We start from the raw sequence: 13456 nt of genomic DNA on the forward strand, positions 1-13456 counted from the left end.
TGAGAATTTTTTTTAATTGGTTTGCTAGCAACTGCCATCTATGAAAAGCAATTTTAAAGGAGAAGGAAAGCTCCAAGACAGTTTATTGTCAACAGATTAGCCACAATAGTGCAAGCTAGAATGCTATATTTATTCTGCAGAATGCTTTACCACACCTGAGTAAACAGCTCTAGACATTGTCTCTAGTTTGGTGTAACATAGCTTGGTGTAACATCACTTCCTACCCCCAGGCTCTCCCTGCTCACTTACAGTTCTGAGCTCAGATTACAGCAGGGATGGGAGGGAGAGAGGAGCAAACTGTGCATGCTCAAGCCCTGCCCTGGAGTTTTATGCTGAAAACAGGAAGTCTGATACAGAAGCCCATGTGTACACAATAGAAGGAAAGAAATGCTGTGTTTATTTTGAGAGAGGACTCAGAGCAGCACTACTTTGAGGGTTTACTGGTGTATTTATATAGACCTTTCTGATAAAGTTTACTTAATTTCAGCCTTTCCTTCTCCTTTTAGCTGGCCATACATTCTATGATCCTCTTAAATTTTGAGGTTGCCAAACAAGTGGACCTGTCACTGTTATTGCCACTTTGGGGAGAGCAAAATTGAACTAATCCCATTGTTTGGCCCTTAGGCCAGTGTTCAGATCATAATATCCACTGTGCCAGCTGTCTGATCATTGACTGTATTAAAGCAGGAAAATGAAACCTGCAGTGGCGTAACTATAATACATCAGACCCCCGCGGTTGCGGGGGGCCCGGGGGACAGAGGGGCCCGGACCAAGGGGTCTGCTGAACTGAAATTCCTTGCACGCTGTGTGTGGCGACCAAGATTTCCGCTTGCCACAAGTAATTTAGCGGCGGAGCGCGGGGCGGATCTGAGGCTTTCCGAAGGGACTGCCTCGTGTATGCGAAGAGACAGCGCGTGTATGCGCATGCAGGTGTACGTGCGTGCGTGCATGCAGCTAAGCCGGGGCCCCTGAAGTTTTTTTTGCAGGGGGTCCCGGTTAGCTGTAGTTACGCCGCTGGAAACCTGCCTCATGGACGACTAGTCTGTTTGCTACATATTATGTTTTTGGGTTCCGTACCAGCCCAAGGCAAACGCAACCATTTAGGAAAGATATGTGATTTCAAATATGCCCCAGTAGCTCCATCTTCCTTTCTGCTGGTTTACAGCCTGTGCTTTGTGCTGCTGTCCCTTACCTGAACTTAGAGACCAACTCACAGTATTGCTGTATATATACACACAAAGCTCAGCTGCTTTAAGGTAACTTTTAGTATGTTATAGAATGGCCAATTCTAAGCAACTTTTAAACTGGTTTTCATCACTTATTTTTTTTATAGTTTTAAAGTTATTTGCCTTATTCTTCTGACTCTTTGCAGCAGGGTCCACAACCTTTTTTTACATGTGAGCCACATTCAAATGTAAAAAGAGTTGGGGAGCAACACAAGCATGAAAAAGTCCCTTGGGGTACCAAATAAGGGCTGTGATTGGCTATTTGGTAGTCCCTATGTGGACTGGCAGCCTACAGGAGGCTTTACTTGGCAGTATACATTGTTTTTTGCATTTAAAACTTGCTTCCAAGCCTGGAATCCAAAAATAAGCACCTGCTTTGATGCCACTGAGAGCAACATCGAAGGGGTTGGAGAGCAAGCAACATGATGCTCACGTGCTACTGGTTGGGGATCACTGCTTTGCAGCTTTCAAATGGGCGTCGCTGACCCCTTCTAAAAAGCAAATGCTCTGTAAGGCTAAAAATGTATTGTTATTGCTACTTGGTATTCCTCATCTTTCTATTCAGCCCATCTCCTATTCATATTCCTGTCTCTTATTTAAATCAATGCATGGTTGCTAGGGACTTTGCACCCTAGCAACCAGATTGCTTAAAATATAAATTGAAGAGCTGCTGAATAAAAAGCTAAATAACTCAAAACCCTTAAATAATAAAAGATAAAAACCAATTGCAAATTGTCTCAGAATATTGCTCTCTACATCATACTAAAAGTTATCGAAAAGGTGAATGACTCCTTTAACAGCTGCTCAGAGCACACTGGGCATGTGAATGTCACTGACACTCCTAACAAATTCCAGGATGTTGTGAGTACAACTTTGAAGACCCCAAACATTACTGTTATAGAGATTCTGAAACTTGAGGTTAGTGCAGTAAGTTCAGTATATACAATACGGCATTTCTACCCTATATGTTTTTTGTAGGGTTTAGTTCTCCTTTAACATTTTTCAATCAAATGGTAAAAACACAAGTAAGGGGGTTAAGGTGACTTTTTTTCTTTGATACACAATAAATATTGACATATTATGAAAGTAGACAAGGTTGGGGATGTTTTCTTTGGAAAAAAGGTGCTTGCGAGGGGACATGATTACACTTTACAAGTACATTAGAGGACATTATAGACAAATAGCAGGGGACCTTTTTACCCATAAAGTGGATCACCATACCAGAGGCCACCCCTTTGGACTAGAAGAAAAGAACTTTCATTTGAAGCAACGTAGGGGGTTCTTCACAGTCAGGACAGTGAGGTTGTGGAATGCACTGCCGGGTGATGATGTGATGGCTGATTCAGTTAATGCCTTTAAGAATGGCTTGGATGATTTCTTGGACAGACAGAATATCAAAGGCTATTGTGATACTAAATTCTATAGCAGGGGTCCTCAACCACCGGGCCACGAACAGTCCTGAACTGGGCTGCCGAGCCTAGCCCGCAATTAACGCCGGCACGCCAAGTCATTTACATATATGGACACAACTCGGTCTCACACAGTCAATGAGAACGTGTTGGTGACGGCCACAGGCAGCATCAGCTCAAAGGCTGCACTACCCCAGGCATTTGGCAAACATTTTTGTATATATTTAAATAATCTATTATTCATATTTCACTGAACCCACTGCCTAGGAAAAAGGTTAAGTGCCTTCTCAATTTACACAATCCTGAAGATTTATCTGGAAACAAATATTCTGACAAAAGTGTTTTTGGTAATGTGACTGCTGACTATGATGCCCTTCTCTCTTACAGCCCATGTTATAAAGGGGAGGCTTAGGAAATATGATTTGGTTTTCACTAGTTTTCTTTCATACTTCCTCTTTCAGATTTCTTCTGTTTTAAAAAAGCAAATATTAAATGCACGGTTCCTTCTACATTATTGTAAAATTACTTCATTGGCAGTTTCACCTCCAGTGCGTCTTGTGCAAGGGGAAGTTGAAACACGTTTTTCTTTAGGGCCTTTAAATTTTGAGTGGGGTTTTATAGTGCTAGAATTAGAAGAAAATGATTACATACTTAACCAACACTTTCTTACTTCCTTACCAGATAGTATCATTTACAAGAGGGACTTTCCCCTCCCCACACAGCCAACTGGATGTAACAGTAACCTCAAAAAATGAAAGTGTTTTAAAATAATAAAAATATAATGCAGTGTTGCCCTGCAATTGTAAAACTGCTGCGTTTGCTTTAGAAAAACAGCTATAGTTTATGTGAACAATCTGCTGTGTAGCATGGGGCAGCCATTCAAGCTCAAGAAAAATAGTAGAAGCTTTGTAAAATCCCATTGTCTACTACAGAACGTATCTGTTATCTGCTGTGTAACCTGTGCCTTTTCTCCATTTTCAGCTTTGAATGGCTGCCCCCATGGATACACATCAGCTTGTTTATATAAACTAAAGTAGAGTTGCTGAAGCAAACAAGCCAGTTTTACCAGTGCAGGACAACAGTGCATTATATTTTAATTAATTTAATACACTTTCATTTGTTGGTGTTACTGTTCCTTTAAGCCCATTGCGTACTACGCACCCCTGTATGTTATGGCTTGAATTCTCCTTTAAAGACTGGGGTCTTTAAAGGAGAATTCAAGCCATAACATAAAAAAACCCTACCCTATCCTTAAGTTTTTGGAAATGTTCGCGAGTTGTTTGGGACCAGAATATTACTCCAACTGTGCATGCGCCGAAAACAACGGTCTGCTTCCGTAGTTTAACGAAGAAAAAAGATGGCTGCCATGAACTCCCGAGGACAGAATCTGCACCAAGGGGTAAGTATAAAGTTAGGGGCATTTGCTCCGGGTACCAGGTAGGCTGGGGGAGAGGAGAGAGGGGTCTACGTAGGGTAGGGTTTTTTATGTTACGGGTTGAATTCTCCTTTAATCTTAGCTTTTGACAAAAAACTTAGGGAGGGTCTTGCAAATAATGCTCTGGGAAATGACAAACTGTTAACCGTGTGTAATAATTTTCCCTAACAACGGAATCCTTTGTAAGACATTAAGTACCCTAGCAATGCAATGGAGGAGGTAAAACAAGACCTCACACCTCTTTTGCTCAACAACAGAAAAACAGCTCATGTTAAAACTGATATTGACTTTACATCCAAACTGTAGTGTTCAAGAAAAAGTGTAAAAAGCAGCTCCATCCTGTGGCTTTAAAGCATCTTCTGGAGAGACAGAAGTGTGTCTGCACTACACTAATTTCTTTTGATCACTTGCTTTGGGGATGGCCGTCACAATCCACCTAGTAATTGTAGTTAATGAAGCCTCTTGACCTGTCTTACTTCCTCTAGGGTTGATGAAGATTCTCTCCAACGCTTTTCACATAGACGGATATGCATCTTACTACATCTAGTGATTTCATTTCACCTCTTGTTGGGTCTTTGGTTTAGGAGAAAACATTGGCAATACAACTTCTGCATTTAGATGGAAAGATGTGGCCACTTTGGGCACAGAGCTTGGATCTAGTCTATGCACCACTATATCTTCATGAACTAATGTCAATGGTTCTCTTGCTGGGCAAAGCCCGGACTTCACTGACTCTTTTGGCTGAGGCAATGACTGTTAAAAGAACCATCTTCTGTGTTAACAGAGTATGTGATAGCTTCTGAATAGGCTTAAAAGTCATCTCAGTGAGGGCATCAATACCATGGTGTAACACTTTTCTCTAGGCAGTCTTATTAGTGAGACCCCTGATATGTGTGGCATATTGATGGGTATATCACCAGTTCTTTACCAGTAAGTTGATATTGCTAAGTAAAGTGTTCCAAACCAAAAACTGCTTTGCAGCCCAGCTTGTAAAAATTCTAAAAGATGTGAAACTGACAGATCTATCAGAATCCCTCCATAGGCTGGAGTCCTGTTTTCATTTGTTCTTAGGCTATCGAGGGATCGGGACGCCCCCAGTCAAGCGTGACTGAAACAACTCAGGAAGATGTTTTAATGGCGTCGGATGGTCGCCGTTACTAAGGTTTGCCGGGCTGGGGGCGGCTTTAGGGAGCTTTTAGCGGATTATATTTCTCGTGCAGCTTCTAGTTGCTGATACCGGCACGTACATATTTTTATAGGAACGAGTCAGTATCACTTTAAGTAATTTTGTGACTATATACAATGAATATAACGGACAATCCGCTATACTGGGGATAAAGTAAGAAGAGGGATATTCCTTGTAGAATGTAGATGTTTATTGATGCAGCACACTTACTGTCCCGTGGCGTTACGCATAGTGAGCGCACAGATTCTTGCCCCCTAATTAAATCAAGTGCTATTATATCTCTCTCTCTCTCTCTATCTCTCTATCTCTCTATATATATATATATATATATATATATATATATAATATATATATATATATATATATATATATATATATATATATATATATATATATATATATATATATATATATATATATATATATATATATATATATATATATATATATATATCTCTTCTGATCATGCATACAAATGCTGCATTTTGCATTTTTGTGAGAACTGAACTGGAATGGGTACAGGCAGGCAGATTAAAATAGAATGGGTTAGCTCATGTGCTTAGGTGTGCCCAGCTCTGCATATCAAATTTGCATGAACCCCCCGCCATGTGCACAGGCCTTTTCACTACTACTTCTACTATTGCTACGAATCACAAGTTGTTTATTTGAAGTTAAACTTTATTTTCTCACTTCGTCAGCTGCAGATAAAACCACAATAAAAAGGAGATGGGAAAGCTGAACAGATGGTACTCAAGCTGCTCATGCAACATGTTTATCTATAGAAGTTTCAAAAAAGCTCATGAACATGGGCTGCTCTCCTCTGCAGTAAATTACTCCTCAGCAGAACTCAGGCTTGCTTTCTCATTACAACAGCCATGCCACCTGGGTCAGTTGCATCGAGTAGCAAGATGGCACGTTCACCCAACAGATGTCCATCAGAAGGGATTGAACACCCCAGGACTGCTTTACTTGCAGTATAATTTAGTTGGTCTGTTTAGGTGGTTATGGGCTGATGGCAGTAGCCTCCCTTATGACTCCAAGAGTCATCTGACTGCTTTTGCACTCAGGCTTATCACTATCACACTTACATTTTTACATGATTTAATAATTTTAAGACACTTATCAGGAAGACCTTTCCGGCTCATAAATGAGATGCAATTTCAAATATTATTATGGTTGACCAAGGGTGGTAACAACAAGAACATCTCTGGCTTGGCCATATGTGGACTTGTTTTGCCTTTACTGGTATCATGTCAGCCTTTTTTAAGAACAGGCATAGTTTCAAGTAATCTTTGAAAGAATTATATGGCACACTAGTGGGGGGATGTAACATGTTTAGTTATCGCAAAACAAGTTCACAAACACGCGCACATTAGTGACCTGTTTGAGAACAAATGGCTTTGGAGAACATGCGTAGTGTATGTAATAAAATTTCACAATCGCAAAGCATATTTTGCAGCAAAATATTTAAGGAAACTCCAGAGCAGGTGTTAACGCTAACCTTAGCTAGAGATAGTGAGTTATGTAATATTTGCCAGCACATGATTTTACATTGCGAGCAGTTTAGCGCCACTCTCGCATACTTCTTTAGTTACCAGTGCAGGCGCGTCAGTATGTCTATTGAGACCTTCAGTCCTAAAGAAGTATGAGAGAGTGGGGCGTCCCCCCAGTTAGTGTCTATTGCACCTTCAGCACACAGGCAGCAGTATAGACCAAGTGGCAGATCATTTCACTAATGTGCCCAAATATTACGACTACGCGATTCCTGAAAGCACTGTGCTGGCGGGTCACATTATTATTAATTTTATAATGGAGGCTGAGGGCCGTTGTAAATCTGAAAAGGGGCCGCAATTGGCCTGGCTGATTTCTACATTGTATCAAGGGTCATAACCAGTAGCACAGAAAGGGACAGACGAATTATGCTTTAAATATATTGAACAAGAATAGGGCAGTGGCCATGGAAACTCACTATGACGAAACTATTTTCACAGTGACTGTGCATTTTTCACTTCTGCTGCTTACAGACACAGGAATCTGCTGCTTACAGACACAGCAGAGTTAACGGCAAATATAACGTGTATATGCTAAAACATAAGCACCCTCAGTAAGAGATGCAACTAATGTACTCAACAAGGCTAAAATATTGCAAGGTATCCATAGCAATATATAAACAGTGAATGTGGTACTTTGATAGCAGGTGCACTTGAAAACTCTCTGCTTTGCTGTAAGGGCTTTAGCACACTGGCAGATTTGGGGAGATTTAGTCGCCTGGCGACTAATCGCCACTTCTTCGGTGCGAAAATCTCACTGTACTGCCTTCCGCCTGCAAAAATGAAAAATCGCCTGCGGCAATGCACTCACGGCGCTCCGATTTTTGAAGTCTCCAGAAGTTGCCTCACAAGGAAACTTCAGGCAACCTTGGAAATCAATGCACCCCGAGCGCATTGCCGCAGGCGATTTTTCATTTTAGCAGGCGGAAGGCAGTATGGGGAGATTGTCGCCCCCAAGAAGAGGCAATTAAACTAAATCTCCCCGTGTGCTAAAGCCCTAATAGTTCCAGATACTTAATATCAGTATTCCTATAACACACCCTTCTACTACAATGCTTTCAGCAGATTGCCTCCATACATTCCTTAGGCTAATGGCACACCAGGAATTTCCTGCCACCAAACAAACTCCCAAAAACCACCAGATTCACCTGCCACTAAGTCTAATAGCAAGTGTCTCTGATCCTGTATACGGAGAGGGAAATCGCATGACTTTTTGTCACAAAACAAGGAAGTAAAAACTGTTTTCCCCTTCCCACCCCTAATTTGCATATGCAAATTAGCATTTGAATTCAGTAGGTATTCGGCTGAATCTTTTGCAAAGGATTCGGGGGTTTCGGCCAAATCCAAAATAGTGGATTCGGTGCATCCCCTATCTGTTATCCACTATTTAACCTGTGCCATAAAGCATGTTTTCAATTGTTGCCATTGCTCCACAGCAGCTTGTTTATATGAACTATAGTAGTGTTTTTTGAAGCAAACACATCAGTTTTACCAATGCAGTAGTACATGATATTTTCATTACTTTAAAACACAAATTTTTTGGTGTTACTGCTCCTTCAAGGCCTGAATTAGAAAGGACAGTGGCAACAAAAACAGGATTTTCTTACCGGTAAATCCTTTTCTCCCGGGCCCGTACTGTCAGTGCAGACGTATGGGGTTAAACCTGGATATCTCCGGAGGCAGGACAAAAGAAAAAACTTTAAGCCTTTGAACTCCGCCTTCTCCCTTAATTAACCGGCTCTGGCCTTGCCACTTCAGTTTGCGTACCAAAGCCCTGGACAGGAGAAACTTGGAAAACATGCAAGGCATAATGGTATCAACATAAACAGTCATACTATTGACTATGAAATTAAACATCCTTTCTCTTTTTTTTTTTTTTATATATATTTAATTCATATATATATTAAAATATTTTTATTTCTTTTTAAATAATATAACAGGTAATTCTGGTCCGAAAGGAACCTTGGCAAACCGCCAACACCTCCTCTAAAAAACGGGAGGGACTTACTGCACTGACAGTACGGGCCCGGGAGAAAAGGATTTACCGGTAAGAAAATCCTGTTTTCCCAGGGCAGCCCGTCCTGTCAGTGCAGACGTATGGGGACGTTCAAGAGCCGTCTTCCCAGAAAAACAAGGGAGGGAGAACTTAAGGAGGTACTACTGCTTGCAGCACCTTTCTCCCAAAGGCTGCCTCTGCTGAGGCGAAAATATTGAGCCTATAGAACTTTGCAAAGGTGTGAACTGAAGACCATGTTGCCGCTTTGCAAATCTGTTCTGCTGTGGCACAATTCTTCAGTGCCCATGAAGTACTGACGGCCCTCGTAGAATGAGCTTTGACAGGAAACGGTGGCCGTCTCGAAGATTGCTTGTATGCAAAATTGATAACTTCAACTAACCATCTTGCTATCGTTCTCTTAGAAGCCGCTTGTCCTCTCCTTGGGGGCCCATAAGAAACAAAAAGAGCTTCTGATTTTCTAAAAGCTGTACGGTTAGAGTAATATTTTAGAGCTCTAACCACATCCAGAGTATGTAGACGTTTCTCTGCCTCGTTCTGTGGATTGGGACATAGAGATGGTAGTACTATATCCTGGTTCAGGTGAAACTCTGACACCACTTTTGGTAAAAATGATGGTATAGTCCTAAAGGACTACTTTATCCTTGTGGAATATCATCCAAGGAACTTTTACCGAGAGCGCTTGCAGCTCGGATACTCTCTTAGCTGAACAAATTGCCAGAAGGAAAACTACTTTCCAAGCTAAAAATTTGTCAGAAACAATCTGCTAGAGGCTCGAATGGAGGCCCTTGTAACACCTTTAGCACCAGGTTGAGGTCCCATGGAGGGGTGGGATCTCTGTATGGAGGTTTGATATGCATAACCGCTTGAAAAAATTGCTTTACTTCAGGTTGAATAGCCCATTGAAACTGAAAAAGCACAGACAATGCTGACGTCTGTGATCTTAGTTGCTCCCACACTAAGACCCTTGTCAAGACCTCCTTGGAGGAAACTTAGGAATTGTTGAATGGAGCAATTCTTCCATGAAATTCTGTTCTCACTACACCACGACTGGAATATTGACCAGGTTCTGTGATAGATTTTAACCGTAGAAGGTTTTCTTGCTCTAACTAAGGTTTTAATCACTTCCTCTGAGAAACCTCTGTCTCTCCAGATCTGGGTCTCAAGTGCCATGCCGCTAAGCGTAACATTGCAAGTTGTGATGCCTGACTGGTCCTTGCAACAGCAGATCTGGACGCAGCGGAAGACGCCATGGTGGTGAGACTGACATGTTCACCAAGTCCGCGTACCACGCTCGTCGAGGCCAATCCGGTGCAACTAGAATTGCTTGCACTTGCTCTTGATGAACTTTCTTTATTACTCTTGCCAACAGTGGAAATGGTGGGAATAGATAAACCCTTGTGAACTTCCATGAGATGACTAAGGCATCTGTTACTTCTGCCCTTGGATCGTTTGTTCTCGAACAGTACCGTGGAAGCTTGTTGTTTCTGTGTGATGCCATGAGATCTATCTCTGGCTTTCCGAATTTCTGTATCAGGAGCTGGAACACCTCTGGATGGAGAGCCCACTCGGCCTGATCGATCTTGTTTCTGCTGAGATAATCGGCCTCCCAATTTTCCACACCTGGGATGTATATTGCTGACAAGATTGAGCCCTGGTTTTCTGCCCACCGAAATATTTTGGATACCTCGTTCATCGCTGCCTGACTTCTTGTGCCTCCTTGGTGATTGATATATGCCACTGCAGTCGCATTGTCGGATTGTATTCTTATTGGACAATTTTTTAGCTGGTGTGACCAAACTCTCAGTGCTTTGTAAACTGCTCTCAATTCTAGCACATTTATGTGCAGCCGAGACTCCTTCTGCAGGTGGCAGTGACCACAGACAGCCTCTCGCAACATTTCTCTCCTCTGTCCACCACATCAGTTCTTTCCTTAGATCGTTTGTGAGTGGAATGTTTTGAGACAGATCTTTGTGATCTCTGTTCCAATGAGACAGAAAATGCCTTTGAAGCGGCCTCAGGTGAAACCGTGAGTAAGGAATGCTGTGGGCTGCATCATTCGCAAAAAACTTAAGGTCGCTGTTTGTAACCCTGTTACTTTGTCGTTTGGCAGTGCCACCAACCTTGTCCTGGAATTGAACTGCATTCCTAGAAACTTGATTGATTGACTTGGTAACAAGTTGCTCTTCTTGGCATTGATCAGCCACCCGAAGTGACGAAGTATACTAAGCGTTTGACGCGTCTGTTCCTCTGCCAATTCCGCCGTAGGAGACATAATGAGGATGTCGTCTAGGTATGGAGTTGCTTTTATCCCTTCCGTTCTTAGAATGGCTATTACTGGAGCCAATACTTTTGTAAACACCCGAGGTGCCGTGGTCAATCCAAACGGTAGGGCTCTGAACTGGAAGTGATTTTGACCCACCGCAAACCGCAGGTATTTCTGATGACCCAGATGTATCGGTATGTGCAAGTACGCCTCCTGCAGGTCGATGGTTGTCATAAAATACTGTGGCTCCATGGCGTTGATCACTGATCTTAGCGTCTCCATTCTGAATTTTTGCTTTTTTATATGAACATTTAAAGGCTTGAGATTCAGGACAGGCCTGTAACTCCCTCCCTTCTTTTCTACCAAAAATAAATTTGAATAAAAACCTCTGAACCTGAATTGGTGAGGAACTTCTACAATGACTTTTGCTTCCAGCATGTTTGAGATGCAGTTTAGCAAGCCTTTCCTTTTTACTGGATTGCGTGGTAGAGAAGAAGGAACAAACACTCTTCGAGGAGGAAGGGATTCGAAAGGAATTTTGTAACCACTTCTTACTATTTCTAGTGCCCACTCGTCGTGAACGAGCTCTTCCCACACTGGGTAGAAACTTAGAAGTCTCCCGCCAACTGCTTCGATTCCACCTGGTGCTTGATGACCTTCATGCATCTGAGGTCTTGGGCACGTTTTGCTTTCTAATTGGCTTGTTCTGACTTGGCCAAGTCGTTCTCTTACGTGCCACGTAGTTTGATGAACTAGTCTGGTTATATGAGTTACGTCTGAATGGACGAAAGGACCTAGATGAAGCCCCCCAAGATCGGTTGGACTGTCTTCGGTACTGATCCGGACGATTTTTTCGCTCCTTGTGGTAGAAATGCACTTTTTCCACCAGACACATCTGAAATTAATTGTTTCAATTCAGGCCCAAAAAGATGCTCCCCTGAATAAGGCAAAGAAATTAATCTACCCTTTGATGCATTGTCTCCTGACCAATGTCGAAGCCATAGAGCCCTTCTACTGACTACTGTATTGGCTGAAGCTCTTGCTGCCAATCTTATGATTTCCAATGCTGTTTCACCTAAAAAATCAAAAGCTGTGGTTATTCGGTTAAGCTCAGCTGTGAGAAATGAGTCTTGTGAATAATGTTGTAACAGTTCTTGAGTCCAGAACTTTGCAGTACGTGCCAGTCCTGATGCCGCTGTAGCCGTCTAAAAATGGCCGTTGTACTTGCGCAACCTCTTTTAAGAGCATTCTCCATTCGCTTATCCATTGGATCTCTGAATGCCATAGCATCCTCAGTGGGGAGAGTTGTATACTTAGACAATCTAGAGACCGCAGAATCAACCTTTGGTGGTTTATCCCACTTCGGTTTATATTCTTCAGGAATGGGATACTTCATAAAAAATCTTTTACTAATATTCACTCTCTTTTCTGGGTGATTCCATTCAGAATCAATCGTCTGTGTGATAGACTTAAACACTGGAAAACACTTTTGTTTTCTTGGCTGCAAACCTAGCACTCTATCTGCTTTAGAAGCGGGAGTAGCCGTGTCCTTTATCTCTAAAGTTTGTAGCATATCCCTCAGAAGGCGTCTCACTTGATCCTGCTGGACAAAAGCTGGCCCTTCCGATTCTGAATCTGAAGAATATACTTCTGAAGTTTCTTGACACTTATCTGAACTTCCCGACAAGGATTGATCAGAACTGAAAGATGAAGATGATGGAGACCTGTGTCTCCTTTTATGAATCGGGCGCTGTTTGTAACGACTGTTGTACAGTTGTTTTAACCCATTTAACAAGGTCAGAAAACTGTTGCTGCTGTAACCCAGCCGATGAATCTAATGGTGGCAACTCTTCCTCAGCTAAATGCCCTGTGGGGAATGTTGTGCCAATGGGCATGCCTCTTGGGTCAAAGAAGGGACTGGTCCATCCAACAAAGGCCCCACCTCAGGATCAGAGCTCCCTTTTGCACCTATCCCCTAGTATAATTGGAGGAAGTTGGAGGACTGGCTCCCCTCTTTGTGCGTTTGGACTTGAGCCTGCTTTTCCTGGACTTTGCCTCTACTTGCGGCATGTCCTTAATTAAATCCAATAATGTCTCAGGAATTTCAGAAATCGACATGGCAAAAAGGCGAGATAATACTCACAAGAATGCCTCTCAATCCTCGTTACAACCCAGAATTGCGGTCAACTCAGCCTGTAAGCAGCTCTACCGTGCTTTCTGCTGCACCTCCAACGCACACTTGCGCCCTCGAGCGAAAAGAAAAAAATACTTCCGCATTGAACTAACATCCCGCGAGAACAGAAGTACGCACGCCACGTACTGACATCCACTGACGTCACTCGCATCCGGCAACTTCCTGAGTGCGCTCCA

The sequence above is a fragment of the Xenopus laevis genome, chromosome 4S (genome assembly GCF_017654675.1).
Source record: "Xenopus laevis strain J_2021 chromosome 4S, Xenopus_laevis_v10.1, whole genome shotgun sequence".
Lineage (NCBI taxonomy): Eukaryota > Metazoa > Chordata > Amphibia > Anura > Pipidae > Xenopus > Xenopus laevis.